General features: G+C 44.9%; 1 protein-coding gene across 3 annotated transcripts in view; it reads left to right on the top strand.

Annotated features, from left to right (window-relative positions):
• LOC124776297 (NAD kinase-like) overlaps window positions 1-25,871 on the top strand; it is a 518,770-nt gene that overhangs the window by 170,446 nt on the left and 322,453 nt on the right. The window contains exon 1 of one of the 3 annotated variants that reach the window (XM_047251220.1): window positions 17,131-17,183. The exons of 1 other annotated variant lie outside the window; for it this stretch is intronic. The gene's annotated coding sequence lies outside the window, so the exon portion shown is untranslated. Of the gene's footprint in view, window positions 1-17,130; window positions 17,184-17,226; window positions 17,337-25,871 lie in introns of those variants that run through there. One more of the 3 variants, XM_047251222.1, reaches the window with a different exon arrangement.

Raw genomic sequence — 25,871 nt, 5'->3', positions numbered from 1 at the left:
GAAGACACGCTTATCAACGTTTGGGAAGAACTCGGCTATAGACTTGATCTGTGCCATGTGACAAATGGTGCTCACATTGAACATTTATAAGGTTCTTGGTAAAACTGTTTGAGTTGCTCTTTCACATGACACATCATTTATAACTGTAAGTTTAATGTAATAAATGGCCGGCCGAAGTGGCCGTGCGGTTAAAGGCGTTGCAGTCTGGAACCGCAAGACCGCTACGGTCGCAGGTTCGAATCCTGCCTCGGGCATGGATGTTTGTGATGTCCTTAGGTTAGTTAGGTTTAACTAGTTCTAAGTTCTAGGGGACTAATGACCTCAGCAGTTGAGTCCCATAGTGCTCAGAGCCATTTGAACCATTTTTTTTGTAATAAATGTGATACAGCGTTAAAACCCCGGTATTCATTCATAAACACCCTGTATTTTCAGAGGTGAGAACTGTGTCCTGAACTGAAGCTCCAACCCAGCAGCAAGAAACCCGTGTTGGGAAAACAGGAACACATGTCCAAATCGTCCACAGGAGTCTACAAGGTTGTGGGAGTGTCAATAGGGGACCACTTGCCCCGCCTCGAATCTGGGGCGCAGACTTTCTATTTGTTACAGAATCCTCTCACGTTTCTAACTGTGATTGCGGTTGTACTAAAAGGAAGATCTAGCATTGCCCAGTGCGATTGGTAGGATTGTAGCTTTAGCAATTGCTGCGTAACGTTGGTCTGTTTGGTTGTCAGACTGTTCACGGGAACTGTGCCTTTTCCTTGTCGCGGCAGTGGATTCAGTGCAGCCCTGCGGTCAAGGAGGATGTGAAGATTTGTTCAGCACTGTCAAAATACATAGAATCCGCAATCTGCTCTCTCTCTCTCTCTCTCTCTCTCTCTCTCTCTCTCTCTCTCTCTTCCTCTTCCTCGTATAGTCCTTACCGAGCAGAAGAAGGGAACCATCCCCACTCAATTGCGCGCTGATTTCGGCGCCTGTTCCCAGCAAAAAAAAAACATGGCTGCACTTCACCTGCCCAGCATACAGTTCCCATAGTGACACAACCCCCCCCCCCCCCCGTCTTCCCAATTTAACCACAACAGTGGTTTACCATTTCCCTGTGGCTTTCTTCAGAACGCATTCAGAGTGATTCTAGAATACTATGGAGAATACAGACTTACTATACTACAGGCGTACTCACTTGTACTTCAAAACACGGAATAAATTTTCAGCTTCCAAGATCATTAAAATCATTTATTCATATAGATAACCAGTTTCGGCATTTCTCTGTTGCTATCTTCGGATCTGCAAAAGATGGGACCGAAAATACTAGGATACAGCAACTAACATAACAGTATGCCCAATTATAACCAAGATTTGCAATACTTGGAATAACAACACACCTACACAGAATGAAATTTTCACTCTGCAGTGGAGTGTAAGCAATATGAAACTTTCTGGGAGATTGAAACTGTGTGCCGGACCGAGACTCGAACTCTGGACATTTGTCTTTCGCAGGCAAATGCTCTGTGGACTGAGCTATCCAAGCACGGCTCATGACCCGCCCTCTCTGCTGTTTTTCCGACAGTATGTTTACATCATTACACAATCTTCTCCGTCAGCACAATAAGTGGTGCTACACAGTGTATAGCCATCATGGTATCGTCCGATACGCTGGAAGTCCACATTTCAATTTTAAAATAACAGCTATGCACACCTACGTTACTTCACCGTTACAAATTCTCACATTCATCGGCGGCCGTGGTGACCGAGCGGTTTTAGGCGCTTCAGTCCGGAACCGCGCGACTGCTACGGTCGCAGGTTCGAATCCTGCCTCGGGCATCCATCACCACTTTACAATTACAGATCCCAGCGTAAACATTCTTAGTCATACATAAGCATATCAAATGGCGCAGTAATAGTATGAATCGATATTATCCCCTCACAGTAAATTAAGGCACTTCATATAATTGCATTTCATTTAACTTTAATCATCCAAGTCGACTTTAAAAAAATAGAAGGCATAAAAATAAATAAAGAAATCCGTGAACTTGTACTTGCGTGAAGTTTTGTAAGCAAACAAAATGTTATAAAAGGCATAAAAATTGAACAAGAGCTTTTAATTTCAATTACAATTTTTAATTTGAATTTCAAAAAGTTATTTTTTGTTTCTCCACTGTGATGAGTCCTAATCAGTGGAACTTTTGCTGGTTGTTTTTATGAATCACTACCAGGAGTTACTCAACTGTTGAGATTTTTTTCTGTGTCAATTTTTAATTTTCAAGGCAACCTAACATTATTGAAACAAAGTTTTTTTGTCAATATTTTCTAATTTTATTTCTTGACTGGTTGGCTACACTGGATGTAATCATATGGAGATATTATTTCAGATCGTTAAATAAAAGACACAGTTATCAGGAGAAAGAAAACTGGCATTCTACGGATCGGAGCGTGGAATGTCAGATCCCTTAATCGAGCAGGTAGGTTAGAAAATTTAAAAAGGGAAATGGATAGGTTAAAGTTAGATATAGCGGGAATTAGTGAAGTTCGGTGGCAGGAGGAACAAGACTATTGGTCAGGTGATTACAGGGTTATAAATACAAAATCAAATAGGGGTTAGCTGCTACAAACAGCATAGTGAACGCATTATTGTGGCCAAGATAGACACAAAGCCCATGCCTACTACAGTAGTACAAGTTTATATGCCAACTAGCTCTGCAGATGATGAAGAAATTGATGAAATGTATGACGAGATAAAATAAATTATTCAGGTAGTGAAGGGAGACGAAAATTTAATAGTCATGGGTGACTGGAATTCGTCAGTAGGGAAAGGGAGAGAAGGAAACATAGTAGGTGAATATGGATTGGGGGGAAGAAATGAAAGAGGAAGCCGCCTTGTAGAATTTTGCACAGAGCATAACTTAATCATAGCTAACACTTGGTTCAAGAATCATGAAAGAAGGTTGTATACCTGGAAGAATCCTGGAGATACTAAAAGGTATCAGATAGATTACATAATGGTAAGACAGAGATTTAGGAACCAGGTTTTAAATTGTAAGACATTTCCAGGGGCTGATGTGGATTCTGACCACAATCTATTGGTTATGAGCTGTAGATTGAAACTGAAGAAACTGCAAAAAGGCGGGAATTTAAGGAGATGGGACCTGGATAAACTGAAAGAACCAGAGGTTGTACAGAGTTTCAGGGAGAGCATAAGGGAACAATTGACAGGAATAGGGGAATGAAATACAGTAGAAGAAGAATGGGTAGCTCTGAGGGATGAAGTAGTGAAGGCAGCAGAGGATCAAGTAGGTAAAAAGACGAGGGCTAATAGAAATCCTTGGGTAACAGAAGAAATATTGAATTTAATTGATGAAAGGAGAAAATATAAAAATGCAGTAAATGAAGCAGGCAAAAAGGAATACAAACGTCTCAAAAATGAGATCGACAGGAAGTGCAAAATGGCTAAGCAGGGATGGCTAGAGGACAAATGTAAGGATGTAGAGGCTTGTCTCACTAGGGGTAAGATAGATACTGCCTACAGGAAAATTAAAGAGACCTTTGGAGAGAAGAGAACCACTTGTATGCATATCAAGAGCTCAGATGGCAACCCAGTTCTAAGCAAAGAAGGGAAGGCAGAAAGGTGGAAGGAGTATATAGAGGGTTTATACAAGGGCGATGTACTTGAGGACAATATTATGGAAATGGAAGAGGATGTAGATGAAGATGAAATGGGAGATAAGATACTGCGTGAAGAGTTTGACAGAGCACTGAAAGACCTGAGTCGAAACAAGGCCCCGGGAGTAGACAACATTCCATTAGAACTACTGATGGCCTTGGGAGAGCCAGTCATGACAAAACTCTACCATCTGGTGAGCAAGATGTATGAGACAGGCGAAATACCTACAGACTTCAAGAAGAATATAATAATTCCAATCCCAAAGAAAGCAGGTGTTGACAGATGTGAAAATTACCGAACTATCAGTTTAATAAGTCACAGCTGCAAAACACTAACGCGAATTCTTTACAGACGAATGGAAAAACTGGTAGAAGCGGACCTCGGGGAAGATCAGTTTGGATTCCGTAGAAATGTTGGAACACGTGAGGCAATACTAACCTTACGACTTCTTAGAAGAAAGATTAAGAAAAGGCAAACCTACGTTTCTAGCATTTGTAGACTTAGAGAAAGCTTCTATTAACGTTTACTGGAATACTCTATTTCAAATTCTGAAGGTGGCAGGGGTAAAATACAGGGAGCGAAAGGCTATTTACAAATTGTACAGAAACCAGATGGCAGTTATAAGAGTCGAGGGGCATGAAAGGGAAGCAGTGGTTGGGAAAGGAGTGAGACAGGGTTGTAGCCTCTCCCCGATGTTATTCAATCTGTATATTGAGCAAGCAGTAAAGGAAACAAATGAAAAATTCGGAGTAGGTATTAAAATTCATGGAGAAGAAATAAAAACTTTGAGGTTCGCCGATGACATTGTAATTCTGTCAGAGACAGCAAAGGACTTGGAAGAGCAGTTGAACGGAATGGACAGTGTCTTGAAAGGAGGATATAAGATGAACATCAACAAAAGCAAAACGAGGATAATGGAATGTAGTCAAATTAAATCGGGTGATGCTGAGGGGATTAGATTAGGAAATGAGACACTTAAAGTAGTAAAGGAGTTTTGCTATTTAGGGAGTAAAATAACTGATGATGGTCGAAGTAGAGAGAATATAAAATGTAGGCTGGCAATGGCAAGGAAATCGTTTCTGAAGAAGAGAAATTTGTTAACATCGAGTATAGATTTAAGTGTCAGGAAGTCGTTTCTGAAAGTATTTGTATGGAGTGTAGCCATGTATGGAAGTGAAACATGGACGATAACCAGTTTGGACAAGAAGAGAATAGAAGCTTTCGAAATGTGGTGCTACAGAAGAATGCTGAAGATAAGGTGGGTAGATCACGTAACTAATGAGGAGGTATTGAATAGGATTGGGGAGAAGAGAAGTTTGTTGCACAACTTGACTAGAAGAAGGGATCGGTTGGTAGGACATGTTTTGAGGCATCAAGGGATCACAAATTTAGCATTGGAGGGCAGCGTGGAGGGTAAAAATCGTAGAGGGAGACCAAGAGATGAATACACTAAGCAGATTCAGAAGGATGTAGGCTGCAGTAGGTACTGGGAGATGAAGAAGCTTGCACAGGATAGAGTAGCATGGAGAGCTGCATCAAACCAGTCTCAGGACTGAAGACCACAACAACAACAACAACAAATAAAAGACATACCACCCGTTTTTATTTTGTTATACAAACAGATATACGAGTGCTTTCCAAATAGTAACGAAGTATGGTTGCCACTGAGGCACCAAAATAATCTGCCTTTAAAAATTACTAATCTGAAAGTATGAATTGTCTTACTTAAAATTGTCCTGTTTACACTCTCTTAAATTTAGTTCTGTGGCACGACATGGCCTCAAACTCACCAGATCATCCATATAAAAGGACTGTATAAGAAGCATGGCCCCTTGTACACAAAATGCTTTTGCTCATTTTCTATAGAAGCCTTCGTGATGCTCTGGTTGAATAGGGAGACGGGGGAGGGTTTCAAACACCTGGCGCCCGTGGTCTCGGGGTAGTGTCGCCTTCTCCAGTCCCACATGTAGGGAGGCACCATGTACTGCTTCACTTTACATACTTTTTGATGCGCCAGGGATATAGATGATACATTTTCACTTTCACGAATAGCCTCTATGGGACACATTAAAGTTGCGGAATCGCGTTACACTAACGTTATTAAAGACCGAGATGGAGTGAACCTATTGTTAATATTCCCAGTTTCTTAAATATGCGCTTGCAAGATGTACGTGGGTTGATTTCACGCATAATTCTAATTACTTACTTCAGTAACTTCGTAGTGACTAAAATGACAGAAACATTTAAGTATAATTGTGGGCAACATAAACCACTGATCAGCTGACGATGGTGTAAGTACTGAATCCTTTTTCTACTTGTTAATGCCATTATTGAAGGCCGAAATCAGACGCGGGTGGCTGACAAAACCACTTACAACAGGAGCTGTTTCGTTCTAAATTAATAGTGGAAATTGTGATCTTCTACACCATGATTCTTGTGAACTACGACTAACTGGGCCACCCTTCGGACAAAACTGTTTTTAATTTCGATGAAATTATTCGTAGAATGACTGAGGAATCCATGCTCTCAACGGACTGAACGTTCGCTGTTCTCTGCGTTGTTCCATTCTTAATATCGAGGTTCTTGTAGCGCGGCGAGTGTTCTGTTACTTTTCAGAAATAATATTACGTGTAGCTGTTATCTTGGGCGCCCTCAATGGTTCACAGGCAAAATATCTGACCACGAAGTGTTTAATAACCAGCGGTAATGCGAAAGTCCCAACGAACGTCGCACTGTTGTTGGCAGCGTTTCAGTGTCCACGGTGTTGTCGACTTTATACCTCAGTTGTCATTTTGATGTGCAGATACAGCGTACGTATACTGCGGGAATAGGAACTGACCTACGAATGCTTTGTTTGGAGTGTAGTTACATTTGGCACAGAGACGTAGTCAGAAGTAAGTAAGACGATAGGTATTTGGAAGGGTTTGAAATGCTGTGGCGAAATATGTGAAACAGCGAAGGAAGCAAGAATTCACCTGAAGTACACTCTAAGACAAGAAAAAGAAAAAAACCGACGCGCCGCGAGGAAATTATCCGAATGGGGGCAGAAATCGGTAGATGTGATGTACCGACAAATGAATTATTATCAGTTCACCAAAATGAGATGATTTTTCCAAGAGAAAGGGTTTCGCAAATTGAGGAAGTCAATAACGCGTTGGTCCACATCTGGCCCCTATGCAAACAGTTATTCGGCTTGTCACTGATTGGTAGAATTGCTGGATGACCTCCTGAGGGATATCGTACCAAATTCTGTCCAATTTGCGCGTTAGATCGTCAAAATCCTGAGCTCTTTGGAGGGCCCTGCCTGCTGAAATGTAATCGCAGGATATCTTGCCATGAAGGGCAACAAAACTAGGTGTAGAGTAACGTCGATATACTGCTGTGCTGTAAGAGCGCCGCGGATGACAAGCAAAGGGCTCCTGTTATGAAAATAAATGGCACCACCTACCATCACTCCGGATTGTCGAGCCGTAGGAGGGCGACACTCAGCTGGCATCCCACCATTGCCCAGAGCGTCTCTAAACACGTCTTCGGCCTGAAATCTCATTTACTGAAATAGAATTTCCTTCAGTGATGAGTCCCTCTTCGAATTGAGCCCTTATGATAACCGAAGACGTGTCTGGAAACGCCCTCGACAGCGGTGGGATAACACCGTGACTGTCGCCTGCCATGCGGCCCGACAACTGTTTTGTTGCCCAGCATGGCAAGCCGTCCTGGGCTTACGTTTCAGCAAGATAATGTCCACCCGCACACGGCGAGATTCTCTACTGCTTAACTTCGTGGTCGCCGAATCCTGCCTTGACAACCAAGGTCGCCCCCAAATGAGAACGTTTGGAGTATTATGGGATGGGCCCTCGAAACAGCTCGGGTTTGACGATCTAAGGCGCCAATCGGACAGATTCACGCCTGATACCGCACAATAGGACATCCGGCGACTCTGTCAATCAATTTCACGCCGAATGATTTCTTGCATTAGGGCCACGGGCGGATAAATGCGTTTTTGTTTTTACCAATTTGCGAAACTATCTCTTGAATAAATCATCCACTTTTTCTGAAATTGTAATCCTTTGTTTGTCTGCACATGTATATCACAGCTACCTATTTTCGTGTCATTCGGATAATTCCTTCGTGGTGCGTCGCATTTTTGTGTCAAGAATGTTTATTACAGAGAGAAGAGTGAGTCCGCTCTTTTGCGTTTTCTTTTAAAACCGCCGTGGCGTCGGATTATTTTAGAAAAGACCCCGTTGAGCGTCTTCAAATACACACACACACACACACACACACACACACACACACACACACACACACACACACACACACACACACGCGCGCGCGCGCGCGCAAACTTGAAAGTTCCAAGCAGACAGCTGTTGCTCTTGTAATAATTACGGCAGTAAAACCTGTCCCAAAGTGGACTGCTGTGGTAGCCGTTCTGGTATGCCTTGAAATCTCAGCAGTGAAAATCTCTGCATCGAAGCCAGTCAGATGCGACCAGGGCCTGTATGCCTCATCTCTACTCGCCCCCCCCCCCTCCTCTCTCTCTCTCTCTCTCTCTCTCGAACTTGAAAGTTCCAAGCAGACAGCTGTTGCTCTTGTAATAATTACGGCAGTAAAACCTGTCCCAAAGTGGACTGCTGTGGTAGCCGTTCTGGTATGCCTTGAAATCTCAGCAGTGAAAATCTCTGCATCGAAGCCAGTCAGATGCGACCAGGGCCTGTATGCCTCATCTCTACTCGCCCCCCCCCCCCCTCCTCTCTCTCTCTCTCTCTCTCTCTCTCTCTCTCTCTCTCTCTCTCTCTCCTCTCCCTCCCCCCCTCTTCCTCCTCCTCCGGTTGGTGGTGCTGCCTTAAGACGACGCGCATTGTCACCGGCCCCTGCAACAGGGGCAAGGTGCCCTTTCTTGTGGAGGCGACAGTAACACCCGCCGTCCTTGGGCTAAGCGACGTAATGTGCGTCCCGTGTTGCGTCAAGCGGCGCCAGGTGCCCTAAATGAGTCGCCCGGTAATTCCTCGGGCGGGCCGCCTGACACAGTCACTTTGAAGGGGAGCCTCCTCGGCACTTTCGCTGCCCTGGGACAACGAGCCAGCATGCTTTGGGTCGCAATCATACAGACGGTACATGATCCTAACGTGTGTACTTTCACGTAATGAACTAACTGTCAGAAGTGCTGTACAGGCGTAAGCTTGAGTGCTAGGATATCCCCGGATGAACAGTAGGGCCCGAACCTCTTGTGGGAATACAGGAAAGGCTGCGAGCAGACGAGATAAATGGACAGGGACGATAAGTTCAGAATTTGGGTCGGACAGAAAGTGTGCTCGGATAGCCGAACGGTTAATGCGACCCCTCGAGTAAAGCAGAACATGTGGGTTTTCAGTTTTCGCCGTTGCATTATTTCTTCCCTCGAAATATTAACTCTCAGAAACTACGAGTAATAGTTTTAGGCGGTACGAGATCTTGAAGACAAAAACGGAAGGAAGGTCAGAGTTTAACGTCCCGTCGATGATGAGGTCATTAGAGACGGAGAACAAATTCTGGTTTCTGGAAGGGTAGAGATCCATCGCCGATTTGCGTTAAATAATGTCGTACAGCCACAAGCATCCTATAACTGGATGGCTAGTAACAAGCCGCTCGTGAGCACGACCGTGGGCTGCACCTCTTGGCTGTTGTGAACGCCAGAGCAAGTTTCCGGTTTCTGTCCAGGCTGGAAGTTATTGGTCAGACTTCCCACAATGTAAGTAGTCTGTGGTAGAGCCGTACTAAGCTGGCTTAAGGGCTAGAGACCTTTCCGTGAAAGCAAATTTTTCCCAGTTATGTGCGAAGTAAACTTTCGAAACGGCCTTGCAGGAAGCAGCACTTTGCAGACTAGCGCTGTTGCTGCGAACAGGAAGTGGCCCATCAAAATACCTACGTTCTTGCGCTACACTACAACAAATTATTGTTGTTTGGAAAGGAACAACAGTAATAATGAACAACAGTAAACTGTGACAGGAATGTCATACCTGCATATGGTCAGTAGTGAGGTATAGTCAGGAATCATCATGAACTGAACAATGATTTATCGATACATTCCTCCGCATATCGCATATGTAGTATTCAGGGTGACTCAAAAAGAAAGAAAAGATTTCAGTTGTTTATTACAGACCAACTATGAAAGTTTGAAACACGTTGCACGCATCAGTGGATAGAAGAAGGTTCACAGTATTGACACAGCTGCGCTTATGTTTGTTTCTAGCAACACTACACCACAAGACAAATCATTTTGTGTTGGAATGTGCGCGAACTCAATCCATTGTTCAGTGGCAACGTACATTTCAACGTCTATTCAGCGAGAAGCCGTCGCTGCACAAGCAGATTTATGATTGGCATAAAAAATTCTTGGGAGCTGGTTGCGTATGTAAAGGAAAGAGCACAGCTCGGCCACGCACGTCCGATGAAAATGTCGAGCGTATCCGAGACGCGTTCACACGGAGCCCTCGGAAGTCCACAAGATGGGCAAGCTAGGAATTTGAACTTCCTCAAAGAACGGTGTGGCGTATTTAGAAACGACGTCTGTATATGAAGACTTACAAGTTGTAGTTACTGCAGCAATTGCGTTCCGGCTACGTAAAAGAAGGTACCAACTTTCCATTTCAGTTCTCCAGAGTATTTCAGAGGACACTTTTCCCGAACCATTCATCTTTAGGGATGATTTGGCGTTTCATGTGTGGGGTAAAGTAAACCGCCATAATATAAGAATTGAGCGGTCACAGAATCCTGGTGTCGCCGTCGAACATGAAAGAGACTCACCGAAACTGGATGTCTTTTGTGCCGTTTACGTTCACGAAGTTTGTGGATCTTTCTTTGTTGCAGAGGAAACTGTGACAGGAATGTCATACCTGCATATGGTCAGAATTGGTTGCTCCCTCAACTTCACGAAGACTCCAGTGTTTCATTTTTATGGACGATGGTGCCTCACCACACTTTCACCTTGAGGTGCGGCGTTATTTTAACGACACCATCCCACAATGTTGGACTGGAAGAGGTGGATAACAAGATCTTGTTCATTGCTTTTGGCCTCCCTGGTCACCAGACCTCACACCTTGCAATTCTTTTTTCTGTAGGAGTACATAAAAGACGGCCTTTGTCACAACTGTGGCAAATACTCTTCAGTATCTGAGAAACCGAATTATTGAAACTGCCAATTCATAAAAAAGGGACATTTAGGAATTTTCAGCATGCTGCAGGTGAAAAATGTCTACAGCTTGTCTTGTAATTGAAATAAATGGTTGTAGCTTCGTCATAAGTTGCATTGAGAAGTAGCTATTTTTTATTTCTTGATGGTGATTAGTTTCTGACACCTCTGCCCATTTTCAAAATGGTTCAAATGGCTCTGAGCACTATGGGACTCAACATCTGAGGTCATCAGTCCCCTAGAACTTAGAACTACTTAAACCTAACCAACGTAAGGACATCACACACATCCATGCCCGAGGCAGGATTCGAACCTGCCACCATAGCAGTCGCACGGTTCCGGACTGAAGCGCCTAGAACCGCTCGGCCACAGCGGCCTGCTGTCCATTTTCAAACCATACGTGCTGTAAGAGTGGCAAGTACAGGCGCTAATCCATTAACAAAACTGTCCCTGCAGTAATCAAAGGGTATATGGCTGACTTAACAACAACAGGTTATATCACATAGGTCAGACACTAGAAAATGTGTCAAATGTTCTCTAATGTCCGTCCCGTGTGGTGTAACTTGCTGTTGTTAAGTCAGCCATATACTTGTGTCGAGGTCCGGTGAGCCGGCGAGTCTGTGGATCGTTTTTTAGGCGGCTTTCCATCTGCCTCGGCGAATGCGGGCTGGTTCCCCTTATTCCGCCTCAGCTACACCATGTCGGAGATTGCTGCGCAAACACGTTCTTCACGTACGCGTACACCACCATTACTCTACCACGCAGACATAGGGGTTACACTCGTCTGGTGTGAGACGTTTCCTGGGGGCCGAACCGCAAAATAACCCTGCAAGAGTGGTTCGGTGTGGGGCGGCGGAGGGGTGGAGTGGACTGCGGTAGTCGTGGTGTGGTTGTGGACCACTGCGGCTGCGGCGGGGTCTCGTCATTTCTAGATCCCCGGATAACATACAATACAGCCTAAATTGTAACGATCACATAGATAATATTGTGGATAGAGCAAGTCAAAGACTGTGATTCATTGGCAGAACACTTACAAGGAGCAACAGATCTACTAGAGAGACTGCTTACACCACACTTGTCCGCCTTATTCTGAAGTACTGCCGTGCGGTATATGGGATCCGCATCAGGTGGGACTGACGGATGACATCGAAAAAGTTGAAAGGAGATTGGCTGGTTTTGTACTATTGCGAAATAGGGGAGATAGTGCCACAGACATGATAGGTGTATTGGAGTGGCAATCATTAAAACAAAGGCGTTTTTCTTTGCGACGAGATCTTCTCATAAAATTTCAATCGCCAGTTTTCTCCTCCGATTGCGAAAACATTCTGTTGGCACCTACCTACGTAGGGAGAAATGATCATCACGATAAACTAAGAGAAATCAGGGCTCGCACAGAAAAAATTAAGTGCTCGTTTTTCCCGCGCGCCGTTCGAGAGTGGAACAGTAGAGACAGCTTGAAGGTGGATCAGTGAACCATTTTCCAATTTAATTGTGAGTAGCAGAGTAATCACGTAGATGTAGAGGTCCTCTCTGGGAACCTGTCTGACACCTGATTTTTCTGCTATTTTTTTATGTGGTCGTTCCACTAAAGGTCGCTCCGTACAGGTACTCCTAGATATTGTACGGTGGTTACTGTTTCCAGCAGTTTATTATCAACAGTGCAGTTGTACAGTAGTGGATTTCTTTTCTGTGTGTGCGCAATATGTTACATTTTTTTACGTCCAGGATCAACTACCAGTCGCTGCGCCATTCATTCATCCATCCTCTGAAGGTCTTTATGCAAATCGATACTTCCTTCTGGCTGTGCTACCTTCCTGTAGACAACCGTACCATCTGCGAACAGCCTTAAAAAGCTTCCTAAGCATTATACTAGATCATAAAATCATTATATATATACTTGTATTATATATTGGGTACCCTCAAAATTACCTTGCCATCTGTCGATTTTTGCCGGCCGCTGTGGACGAGCGGTTCTTTGCGCTTCAGTCTGGAACCGCGCTGCTGCGACGGTCGCAGGTTCGAATCATGCCTCGGGCATCGCTGCGTGTGATGTCCTTAGTTAGGTTTAAGTAGTTCTAAGTCTAGGGGACTGATGACCTCAGATGTTAAGTCCCGTAGTGCTTAGAGCCATTTGAACCATCTGTAGATTTTGTTCCGTTAAGAGCGATATGTTTATTTTAGTCTGCAAGGAAGTCTTGAATCCAAGTTCAGAAAAACGGCGTTACCTGAGTGCCGACGTCCAAAGCGAATTTTAATTTCAGATTCACTGAACGCTTCTGCCACTGCTCTCGTCGCTTTAAATTTCGCCTCGTTCATCTTCTTGGTGAGGGTCTCTTTATTTAAGTAGTCCACCGGGTATTAAACCACGTTGGGCCTTTCGCAGCCTTAAGATCTTGCTCGGAACTTAATTGATCGAAGCTTCTGATTTTTTTTTTTTTTTTTTTTTTTTCATTTGCACTCTACATCTTCGTCCCCAGCACTGAATATTTGATATTGACAACTTAGATATTCTGAAATTTGTATCCTGTCAATCTGTTGGCAAAAATATTTACCCTCTTACCGTAACATTCCTTGTAACACCTGCAGTCAGAGTTGCTATCACTGTGTTATGACCAGTGATACCCTGCTCTACGTGAACTGATTTGATGATAAGTTGAAGTCTGTTTGTTTCTAGGAGGTCTAAGACTACATTCACGAGTTAGTTCTCTATCTGATCGAAGCAATTTTCGGAAAAGGAATTCAGAATAGTGACTTATGAATCCATGTCTCTGGCACCAGTTTTGATAACATGACACTCCTAATTCATATCTGCCCAGTTGTAATCGTTCAAGGACTCCTGAAAGTTCTCTCTAAAGCGCTGTACTACTGTAGTTCTTCACACAGATGAGCTACCATCGTTTGATGCTTAACTTACCCAGATTAGCTCACATCTGGAATCGGTGATAACCTCGGTAGATATTATCTAATTCTTCACTGCAATAAAGGCACCGCAACCATTGACGACTAACCTGTCCTGACGATGAATATTCCAATCTGAATTTAGGATTTCGTAGCTGTTCGCTTCTGGTTCCAACCATATTTCTGTTCCTAGTACTTTCTGGGCATTAGACCCTTCAGTAACCTTCAATAAGCGATTCTAATTCTGAGGCCTTACCTTAGATGCTGCTGCTGTTTACTGATACCAACTAACCTTTTCCATTTTACAATCTGTGGGGACGAGCATTCTGTGAGAATAATGTGGCTGTGTATACGATTTCGGGAAGCAATTCATCTCTCCTAAAAAGCCTCTATCTACGCGCCACAAATACCCCGCTATTAGCCGCTTCCTGCGCGTATTTCATGCCTGACTTAACTAACGGAATCCTACAATTCTGCACTTGACTGCGTAGGTTGAAAAATTCGCGTTCGATGACGTCGCAGAATCATCTGAGCCTTGGTTTGGACCTTCCATGCTATTGCAAACCAGAGAACTGCGATCGATCCTTGGCACGATGTTACAAATAGTCAGCGTCGCCTGCACCCCAAGTGCGATGCTGACTTCACCAAATCTGCCAGCAGCAGATTCCCCTTGTGTATCGTACTGTATAAAAATATGTACAAATTCGCAACATATATGAACAAAGCAGCCTGGACTAGCTGGTAAAGAACAAGCAGATCCCTGTAAAAAAGAAAATTAACCGACTTTGGCGTTACTGATGTTGGGTTGGTTGGTCAATTTGGGGGAGGGGACCAAACAATGAGGTCTTCGGGCTCATGAGATTAGGGAAGGACGGGGAAGGACGCCGGCCTTTCAAAGGAACCATCCCGGCATTTGCCTGAAACGATCTAGGGAAATCACGGAAAACCTAAATCAGGATGGCCGAACGTGGTTTTGAAACGTCGTCCTCCCGAACGCGAGTCCAGTGTGCTAACCACTGCGCCACCTCGCTCGGTACTGATAGCCGGCCGTTGTGGGCGAGCGGTTCTAGGCGCTTCAGTCCGGAACCGCGCTGCTGCTACGGTCGCAGGTTCGAATCCTGCCTCGCGAATGGATGTGAGTGATGTCCTTAGGTTAGTTAGGTTTAAGTAGTTCTAAGTCTAGGGGACTGATGACCCCGGATGTTAAGTCCCATAGTGCTCAGAGCCATTTGAACCATTCGGTACTGATATTGGGTTGCACACTAAATATAAACGAAAAGAGTAAACAACCACTAAAATCTGCTCTATGGTGTTGTCACTGCTGGGTAGGATCGAATTATTTGCAAGCTCTTAAGACAGAATGAAATTTCTTTTCTGATTACAGGTATATCGATATTTACTCGTCACTAGAGTGTCGGCTTTCACAAAAGCTCTAATTGTAAATAAACACTAGTCAGTCAGACGAAAACACAGATATTGTTCGCTTCTTGTCAGAAGCTCGTTTTAAAAATGATGATAGAGAGGCAGTCGCTAGAGTGTGTCAAAGCCTTGGCTGAAGTTGACAGTGCTGCATACGTATCTTGTGTCCAGGTTGCTGCATTCGCTGCAGCATAGTAATATAACAAAAAAGAAGTTAAAGTATGTTGATGTCATGATTAGAGGGTTCCTGAAGCAGATACTCCACTTGCAGAAAACCACGCCCATTCCGTTCTTTCATGCGAAGCAAAGGGATGGACGGCTTGGTGTGCCATCGGTGCAGGTGGTAGTAGGCTCGACCTTAAGACGCCTACAAAATCTATTGCCTAGTGCGGATAGGCAAATAGCAGCAGTTACGGGAACAGGTACAGCGGTAAGGTTGGTGGCGCGCTTGAGAAACATCGTGAAGATGGGGACTGTATAGGTGCCTCCTACGGTGGAAGGTGTAACGGATTTCTGGCGGAAATATCTTCATTCGACTGCGCTAGGAAGGGGCCTACAGTACAGCCGTTTAGAGAGTGCCTGCAGTCAGTGTATTAATGACCCACCCCATTTTGGAGCTGGAGAGAATATGTTGGTGCAATCCATCTGCGTATAGGCGTTCTCCCGACCAGCCCACTCCCGCCCCCCCCCCCCCCCCCCCCCTACATCAGAGGCCCCAATGCAAACTGTAGAGCAGGAGGGCCTTGTCGAAATAGGCGTGAGACTACCTTGCAAAGGTGTCTGCTGACGCACTTTGACAGGATCGATCGCCATGATACAATCGACTGTCAAAGCTGGCCTTACCACCAAGGGCTACATCGTCATTGAAGCTCCCGCCTACACCTTGCGAAATTCCAACAGATATGTCCCTCATCTGATTGTCTTCCGTGATATCGACGGAAACCCAGGATCTGGGTATGCGACTGTCAGTTATGAATATGAGGGGAGCTTACACAGGGCTCATAATATCAAAGTGCATAAGTATTCTGCACAGGAGGTGCTGAATGCAATCCAGCAAAAGCATTCATTAACTGCAAAACCCTAGGCGCTCAGTCCGGAACCGCGCGACTGCTAAGTCGCAGGTTCGAATCCTGCCTCGGGCATAGATGTGTGTGAAGTCCTTAGGTTAGTTAGGTTTAAGTAGTTCTAAGTTCTAGGGGACTGATGACCACAGATGTTAAGTCCCATAGTGCTCAGAGCCATTTGAACTCCAAAACCTGTGGTTTCACCGTTACTTTTGAGTGCGAGAGGGACGTGGGTTCCAGGTAATAACAACATCTGGGCGAAGTTTGCCTAAGCCCGTTTCTGAAAAGGGACTTAGTGTGCAAAACGCTAACATCAGGCGTTTACATCCATCGGCAATTCGTGAGAGTTGCCTGGAGAAGACAGCAGACCCCAATGCTGCGTGATTAAATGAAAGCCACCAGGGGATGGTTGAGTGAAAGAACAATGAGAGATGGTGGGCCGTAACTATGTATACGCCCCACCAGTGGCTGAAACTTGGACATGAAAGACGTGAGGCTGCCCACTCGTGTCGGTTAGAAGCGGACTTCCGCTTTACGAAGTAGAGTCTTCTCGTGACCGGGTGTCTGCTGTAAGGCTCCTTCCTTGGGTTGTAGCTACGGGGTATTTGTTACTAGAGCCTCGGCTTTCACAAAAACTTGTGCAGTAAAGAAATACGGAAGCTCTAAATGTAAATAAATACTAGTCAATCAGACAAAAACACAGATAATGTCGACTTGGTGTCAGAAGCTCGTTTGACGTTAGAGAGACAGTAGCTGGCCTGCCAGGGTCGCTCGTGACGAGCGAGGGGCCGCGCGCGGGAGCGTCCGGCCTCTGGCGGCTCACACAGAGGTCGCTGGGGAGGCGGGGTCGGCTGATAGCGCGCGCTATCAGCGGCGGCCGGGCCCCGGCGCGGCGGCGCGCACTCGCCGGCCCACAGATGCTGACGCTGTGCCGCCGCCTGCGCGCCAGGGCCTCCGCGCTGCGCGACGCCAACAGGTGCGTGACGTCAGGGCCGGCGGGCCGCCGCGGCTGCGCCTGCAGCAGTGCGTGCGCGGGTCGGGTGTCCGCCTGCGAGGGGGATGCGTGTGCGAGGGGCGAGTCCGTGGCGTCGCACCGGCCAGCTCGCGGGCCGGACCGGCACTTCCTGTGGTAAGCCAGGCTCGCCTCACACCGTGTCCCGGTCGCCTAACCCCTCCTGCGCCATTATCTGTGAGAAGGGCCCGGGCGAGGAGCGCTGCCGCAGTCAGCTGACGGCTCTTATCTGCCCGCCAACCTTGCAGCGCCTCGCCAAGGAGACGCCGGCCGTGGTATTCTACTTGCACGTACTCCGCCCGCCGGCACACTTTCCAATTCTCCATTATTCTCTTAACGATTCTTGGAGAGCTCTGCGACCCTGTTGAATTATGAGCAACAGCACCTCTGCACCTAGTAACCCCATGACATAACCATTTGTGCAGTCATACGTATTATCACACCTTTCAGACACTGCCTTAAATGTTTTTTCCAGATTACAGGTTTTTTCTTATGTAGATAAAGTCTTTCCTATAAGTTCAGCTTTCGTTGCAACATATTGACATGATCACTCAGTTTGTCTCGTAAGTTAAAGATGCGAACTGAGCCGGCCGGTGTGGCCGAGCGGTTCTAGGTTCAAATGGCTCTGAGCACTATGGGACTCAACTGCTGAGGTCATTAGTCCCCTAGAACTTAGAACTATTTAAACCTAACTAACCTAAGGACATCACACACATCCATGCCCGAGGCAGGATTCGAACCTGCGACCGTAGCGGTCTTGCGGTTCCAGACTGCAGCGCCTTTAACCAGCGGTTCTAGGCACTACAGTCTGAAGCCGGGCGACCGCTACGGTCGCAGGTTCGAATCCTGCCTCGGGCATGGATGTGTGTGATGTCCTTAGGTTAGTTAGGTTTAAATAGTTCTGGTTCTTGGGGACTAATGATCTCAGAACTCAAGTCCCATAGTGCTCACAGCCATTTGAACCATTTGATGCGGACTGAAAACATATTTTTGATAGCTAGTATTGTTTGATTTGTTATATGGCAGAGTGACACACATTGCAGATTGCGATTTTTAGTACCCAAATAAAAACATTGATCCACGTGACCGCTACGGTCGAAGGTTCGAATCCCGCTTCGGGCATGGATGTGTGTGATGTACTTAAGTTAGTTTAAGTAGTTCTAAGTTCTAGGGGACTGATGACCTCAGATGTTGAGTCCCATAGTGCTCAGAGCCGTTTTTGAAAAACATTGATGATGAAGTCCCATACTCCTTGACAGAGCGTAGGGGACAATGCGGGAGACTCGCACCGCTGTACTAGGCAAGGTCGTAGCGGAGGTGGTTTGTCATTGCCTTCCTCCGAGCTTAATGGGGATGAATGATGAAGACGACACAACAACACCCAGTCATCTCGAGGCAGGAGAAAATCCCGGACACGCCGCGAATCGAACCCGGGACCCCGTGCTCGGGAAGCGAGAACGCTACCGCGAGACCACGAGCTGCGGACAAATTAAAACATTAGAGTACTGTAATTCATTCTTCTACCTGTAGAGAAACAACGAGCAGGCAATTTTAGGGTTCTTTTTAATAAAAAGCGAAAATTTCTTATCTTTGTGTTGATTTCCTGATAAACAAGTCTACAGGTAACACAAAAAATTTAATTTTTTCGCTTATTTTCTGTTTCATTTAACTGAGCTTTAACACCCGTTATAATAACCAAAGTCAATTACATCACCATGACTTTTTAAATACGCTTGGAGAAAAGCGCTATATACACTGTGCTGTCTTACAATTTATGTATTTTTCACAACCGGTTTCGATCATAGACAATCTTCACAGTGATTAAATAGCTTGTATGTCATATGAAGTTATTACAATAGATATTTTTGCCACTGTAAAGATGGTCCATGATCAAAACTGGTTGTGAATATACTGTAAGACAGCACAGTGTGTATCTTGCATTTAAGTATATCGAAGCTGTTGACAGTTTTTTCTTTTTTTTTAAATACTGATTCGTCTGTGTAAGCACACGTATCTTCTGAAAGATGATTTAAGTTATATCCTTGTTTTGTCATACTGAATGGAGATAGACAAACTCTGGCATTACAGCCTACACAATGTGTGTTACTCTGCCATATAACAAACCAAATACTACCAGCTTTAGGCCCTCATCATCGTGAGTTTGACAGCCATGACTGCTTAAAGCCTTTATCCATACTTCTCCATTACGATCTTCAGGTATACTGATTCACTTCGCTCCTGCTTGTAGTTTAGTATCATCTAACCACCTTCCAATTCCATTTCATTCATAGTCATAACTACATCTTCTTCTCCAGTCTCTTCCCTGATGCATTTGCTTCTCTCCTGCCTCTCTGTAAATTCAGTATATGTATCTCATTCTTCCTGAGGGATCTTCAGTTTTTGAATGGGATTCGCACCAAAAGTCCTTAAGGAATACAAGTATCCACTGAAACCAGTCACGACGTTTAAATATTATTAAGATAGTGGCAACGAAGGAAATTAGCGATAGTCAAGTTTACGCTACAGTTACTATTAAGGCCCTGTAACCCTTCATGTCTGATGATGAGCACTGGTTACCAGAAACGCGTCGCTAACGTATTAGTGTCATGAGCTTAATAATCCTTATACGCTGTGTCCGATGACAGTAAATACATATGAGCTTTATTGTAACTCAGGTATGGGAAACTAATCTGACATTATGATTACTGAATGTTAAAAGTCTACCTTTCTCTGCAATAAGCCAAAACTAGTAAAACACACTAATTGTAAACATTTCGTTTCAGGCACATCTTAACGTAGTTTAGTTTTGAAACCTGTTTAGTTTCTTTTTGGCAACGGCCTTGCCGTAGTGGATACCCCGGTTCCCGTGAGATCAACGAAGTTAAGCGCTATCGGGCGTGGTCGGCACTTGGATGGGTGACCACCCAGGCCGCCATGCGCTGTTGCCATTTTTCGGGGTGCACTCAGCCTCGTAGTGCCAATTGAGGAGCTACTCGACCGAATAGTAGCGGCTTCGGTCAAGAATACCATCATAACGACTGGGAGAGCGGTGTGCTGACCCCACGCCCCTCCTATCCACGTCCTCCACTGAGGATGAGACGGCGGTCGGATGGTCCCGGTAGGCCACTCGTGGCCTGAAGACTAAGTGCTTTTTTAGTTTCTTTTTGTGTCCCTCCAGCATTTTTCTTCCGTTGGCCTGCATACAAAAGCTCGTCGTCTGGTATTATGACGTCAGTGCTATCAGCAAACCGAAGTTGGTTCAGATGTGTCCCACAAACACCTGACCCTTCTTCGCTTTCGTAGTTGGTTCTGATGACTTTCTCTGGGCCTGTTACCAGAAGTTCCACAGACATGGGACCTCGCTGTCTGGATGCACTTTCAGTTTTGAATTTCCCTCTTCCCAGATGAAGCTTAATCGAAGACGTGGCGCTGATGTACATACAGGCTTTTTCAGCAAGAATAGTAAATAATTTCAGAGGTGGTAGTATAGACTAATTCAAATTAAACATTCCAGGTAACATTTGTCCGATTTTGATTCGTTGTGCAGTTAAGTTTTGAATTCCCTTCTTGGTACACAAGTTGCTACGGGTTTATTGATCGGTTGTTATTTTTGTTTTGAAGTCTTACTCGAGTTAACGTAATTGAATTATTCAACTGTGGTTGTGATCTGTTGGCTAGTTCTCCTGCATCGCTTCAGAATGCCGCACTTATTTACAAGTTAAAAAAATGATTTAAGTGGCTCTGAACACTATGGGACTTAACATTTGAGATCATCTGTCTCCTAGAACTTAGAACTGCCTAAACCTAACTAACCTAAAGACATCACACAAATCCATGCCCGAGGCAGGATTCCAACCTGCGACCATAGCGGTCGCCCGGTTCCAGACTGAAGCGCCTAGAACCGCTCGGCCACAGCGGCCGGCTATTTACAACTCCCTAAGGTATTGTTGAGAATACATCGAAGAAAGACTGAGGTAATGAGAAGTAGTAGAAACGAGAACAGCGAGAAACTTAACATCAGGATTGATGGTCACGAAGTAGATGAAGTTACGGATTTCTGCTATCTAGGCAGTAAAATAACCAGTGACGGACGGTGCAAGGAGGACATCAAAAGCAAAATAGCAATGGCAAAAATTGCGTTCCTGGTCAAGAGAAGTCTACTAATATCAAATATCGGCCGTAATTTGAGGAAGAAATTTATAAGAATGTACGTCTGGAGTACAGCATTGAAGGGTAGTGGAACATGGACTGTGGGAAAACCGGAACAGAAGAGAATCGAAGCATTTGAGATGTGGTGCTACAGACGAATGTTGAAAATGAGGTGGACTGATAAGGTAAGGAATGAGGAGGTTCTGCGCAGAAGCGGAGAGGAAAGGAATATGTGGAAAACACTGATAAGAAGAAGGGGCAGGATGATAGGACATCTGTTAAGGCATGAGGGCATGACTTTCATGGAACTAGAGGGAACTGTAGAGGGCAAAAACTGTAGAGAGAGACAGAGATTGGAATACATCCAGTAAATAATCGAGGACGTAAGTTGCAAGTGCTACTCTGAGACGATGAGGTTAGCACAGGAGAGGAATTCGTGGCGAGCCGCACCAAACTAAGCGGAAGACTGATGACAAAAAGGTATTTGCGTACAGGTTATTTAATGGAATCACTCCTGCTGCTTGTGGAGAATACAACAAACGACTTCCTAACTTCAAAGTACCAGATTCAGGAGCATTTACTCGCGTTTTTACTTAACTCGTCAGACTGGTGTAAATCAACGGAGGTTGGATGAAGTGGTAGAACATGATCCTTCAAGAAGCACACGCTGAATGTGTACATGTAACGGTGTTCCAATTTTATGGTTAGTTAACTGAAAATCGCCGAGTAATCCCGTTAATAATGTTAAATCGTGAAGCCACTGTCACTCGTGGCGGTATCAGTAGCAGTCGTAAGTCACACTGGTGCTCCGATGAAAATCTTCATGCCATTTTGCAGACATAAGTGGTATGGTACGATACCCAATAAATTGATTGATTCTATTGTGTTACAGCATCGTCTTGCAAGGCTCCGTTATCTAGACTTACGTGAAAACGGACTTCCAGCATTATTGGAATAGATTGATTTGCTAAAAGCATGGGTATATTCTTCCACCATGACGGGATTCCTGTACGTTCTACTCGTCAGTTGACACATTATCAAAATCTCACATTCCCCGGAAGATGGACTGGCAGAAATGATCACGTTTCTTGTCCGTCTAGGTCCTCGGACGTTAACTCTTGACATATTTACCTGTAAGGATGACTGAAAGGCGAAGTCTAAAAAGAAAAATTGAACACAAGATCCTTGGTAATATGAACAGTGCTGCCCTCATAAAAGAACTCCCAGAGGACTTCACAAGAGCTGCAAGTAATGTTGTCAAAGGAGTTCAAAAGTCCACTGAAGCTGGACGTGGGAATCAAGAAAATCTACTGTGAACTTTATATCGTTTACCTTTGCTTTGATTATTTGTTCGAATTGCATTCTAACAGATTTATCTCTGGGCACATGTCGTATGGAATATTTTATTCGATTTAGTCTATACTTTCAACCCCTAAAATATTTGCTATTCTTTATTAAACAGATTGTGTTTTATGGTTGATTGACATCAGTTAAGGGCTTGTTCCTGTAGAGCTACCGATACATATTTTGATGTACTGAGTGAAAAACTTTCTTAACGTACATTAATCGCAGATAAAGTGGTAATTCATACTCATTGCTCCATTTTGGAAATTGTACATTGTGATGTGCCTACTGCTAACACCAGCTTGTTCCATTGCCTAATTAAAGTCAGATTTTTCCTCTGTGTTTGCTGGTAATTTTATGTAATGTGTTGCACGTTACGGGAGCAAACTGGCAGGTCTATAGTTGATTAACGTTTTGTCTTCTCTTACTTTGCGAAGTACAACAGTTTCACCGCTGTTCTAATTATGGGGAATTTTCTTGGTTCGCAGACATTCTGTAAATAATTCTGCATGTTCCTTTTGTAGTCTTGTGCGGTCTTGTGTAAAATATCCTTTATCGGGAAAAAAGTATGGGTTTCATCATTAAATTTTTTAATGTGCAAGAAGTGGCAAATGGGTTCGTTTTCACCCTTTGATACAACGAAGCCTTGTGTTTATCGAATTCTTCCTGGTTCTATCCAAATGCTTGCGAAAGACACCATGTATAGGTATAGGTTAACGTTATGGTGTGATGCAGGTTAAATTGTTACAATGTGCATAACGGGGTATATTACGAGGGTAATCCCAAAAGTAAAAGGTCTCCTATTTTTTTGTAAGTACAGAACTCTGTTTGTGTGGCAGTTGGTCACACTGTTATGAAGATTGCTTCACGCGCTGTTTGTAAACACGCGCACGCCGCGCTGAGGCGCTCAGTCTTGGCTTGGCAGTCGTTGAGAATGGAGCTCCCGTTGGATGTTGCCGCGAAGTGCGAATTGCGCGCAGTTATTCGGTTTTTGAACGCAAATGGCAGTCCGCCGATTGAAATCCATCGCCAATTGACGGAATTGTAGGGTGTGTCGTGCATGGATGTCAAAAATGTTCGTAAGTGGTGTAGAGAGTTAGCAGCTGGTCGGACCGAAATTCACGACGAACAAACGAGCGGGAGACCGTCAATTTCTGAGGAGACCGTGTTGAAGGTTGAGCAAAACATGCGTGAAGAGCGGCGGCTCACCCTGGATGATCTCTGCACGTTGCTTCCTGAGGTTTCCCGAAGCACCGCTCACAGAATTTTAACGGAAACATTGAACTACCGGAAGGTGTGCGCGAGATGGGTGCCACGCATGCTGCAAAGAGTTGATGCTTCCCGTGCATTTCTTCACCGCCTTGCAACCAAACAGGATAACTTTCTGGACTCAACAATCACGGGCGACGAAACCTGGGCATACTACTTTACACCTGAGACCAAGCAACAACCACGCCAGTGGCGGCATCCTTCTTCGCCAAAGCCGCGGAAATTAAAACAAACACAGTCTGCCGGTAAAGTCATGACAACCGTTTTCTGGGATCGGCAAGGGGTATTGTTGGTCGACTTTATGCCCACTGGGAGCACAATTAACGCTGACAGGTGCTGTGAGACTCTGAAAAAACTCAAACGGGCAATGGAACATAATCACCCACCCACCCTATAGCTCTGACTTCGCCCAGTGACTATCACTTGTTCCCTAGGTTTAAAGACAATTTGGCCGGAAAGCGATTCCGCTCCGACGACGATGTGAAAGAAGAGGTTCATAACTTTCTGAACAGCATGGCGGCGAGCTGGTATGACATGGCCATACAAAAATTGCCACAGCGTCTACAAAAAGGCGTCGACAGAAATGGTATTTATGTCGAAAAATAGCTGTAAACTGATGCCAATCATTGTAGAAATAAACAGGTCTGTGTACTTATAAAAAAAATAGGAGACCTTACTTTTGGGATTACCCTCGTATAATGTCTGACGATGACACGAAACAAAAGTTAACATGCGAAGTTTGATAGTACTGGCATTTCTTCTGTATGAAATAAATAAAACTGTTTGAGATACTGATGCACGATGGTCGAGCTTAAACCCGATTCTGCAAATCCAGAGAAGGAAACTTACATCAATATCCATTTTTTGGGATCTGTTTAAGATGTGCTTCTCCTTTACGAAACAGTATATTTGTATAAGAAAATAAATTCGTCAAAATCAAGACTTGACCCGAGTCTGCAAATTCAGAGTATGACACATTTACCACTATACCTCTCTAATGGCTTGCCAGGTAGTTATAGTCATTATGACTGTAGTAATTGGCAGAATAAAAAAATTATACTTCCGTTTCCTCAACAACCACGTAGAGATGAGAGAAATTTCCTGGAAATCCGTCTGCCACAGCTGGCGACTCCCCCTGCGGGTCCGGGGGTTAGAATAGGCCCGAGGTATTCCTGCCTGTCGTACGAGGCGACTAAAAGGAGTCCATCCCCCTCACGGGGGTAGTTAGCGCCTGCGTCCGGAGACGGACGGTTCCACGACCTATAATTGCGGTCTTTTTGGAGTTTCACTTCTCGTTTCTTCCTTCCTTTTGTTGGTTCCTTTCTTTGCTCTTCTCCACCTCACTGTCTTCCTTACTCTTTCCCTTGACTTCTCCTTGCCTTCTCATTGCCTTCTTCTCCTTGCCTTCTTCTCCTTGCCTTCTCATTGCCTTCTTCTCCTTGCCTTCTCATTGCCTTCTTCTCCTTGCCTTCTCATTGCCTTCTTGTCCTTGCCTTCTCATTGCCTTCTTCTCCTTGCCTCCTTCTCCTTGCCTTCTCTGGTCTCCGCCTCGGCTTTTGAGACAGTCTGTCCTCTTTCTCCCTCTCTCTCTTCTTTTTCCTCTTCTTCCTTCCTCCCTGTGCGTGCCTGAAGGCCGACCTACGCGTTCGCACGCGTAGCCGGTGACGGGGTAACGCGTAATTCCCCGCCCTGGGTAGACATGTAAGGCACGCGCGTACCCCCTGGTAAAGGCCAGGCCCGGGGAGGGGTGATTGCCTGAGCTGATACCTTCTGACCATGCCGATTGGTCCCTCCGTCTGTTTCTCGGGAGGTGTGACCTGAGGTGTAAACATTCACCTAAGGCGGGAGTGCCCTCTGAGAGGGTCCCCACAAGGAAGGAGCGCGCCATCA

Source organism: Schistocerca piceifrons, chromosome 2 (assembly GCF_021461385.2).
Source record: "Schistocerca piceifrons isolate TAMUIC-IGC-003096 chromosome 2, iqSchPice1.1, whole genome shotgun sequence".
Classification (NCBI taxonomy): Eukaryota; Metazoa; Arthropoda; class Insecta; order Orthoptera; family Acrididae; genus Schistocerca; species Schistocerca piceifrons.
Note: the sequence above shows the minus strand (reverse complement) of the source record. Positions and strands in the feature narration are given on the sequence as shown.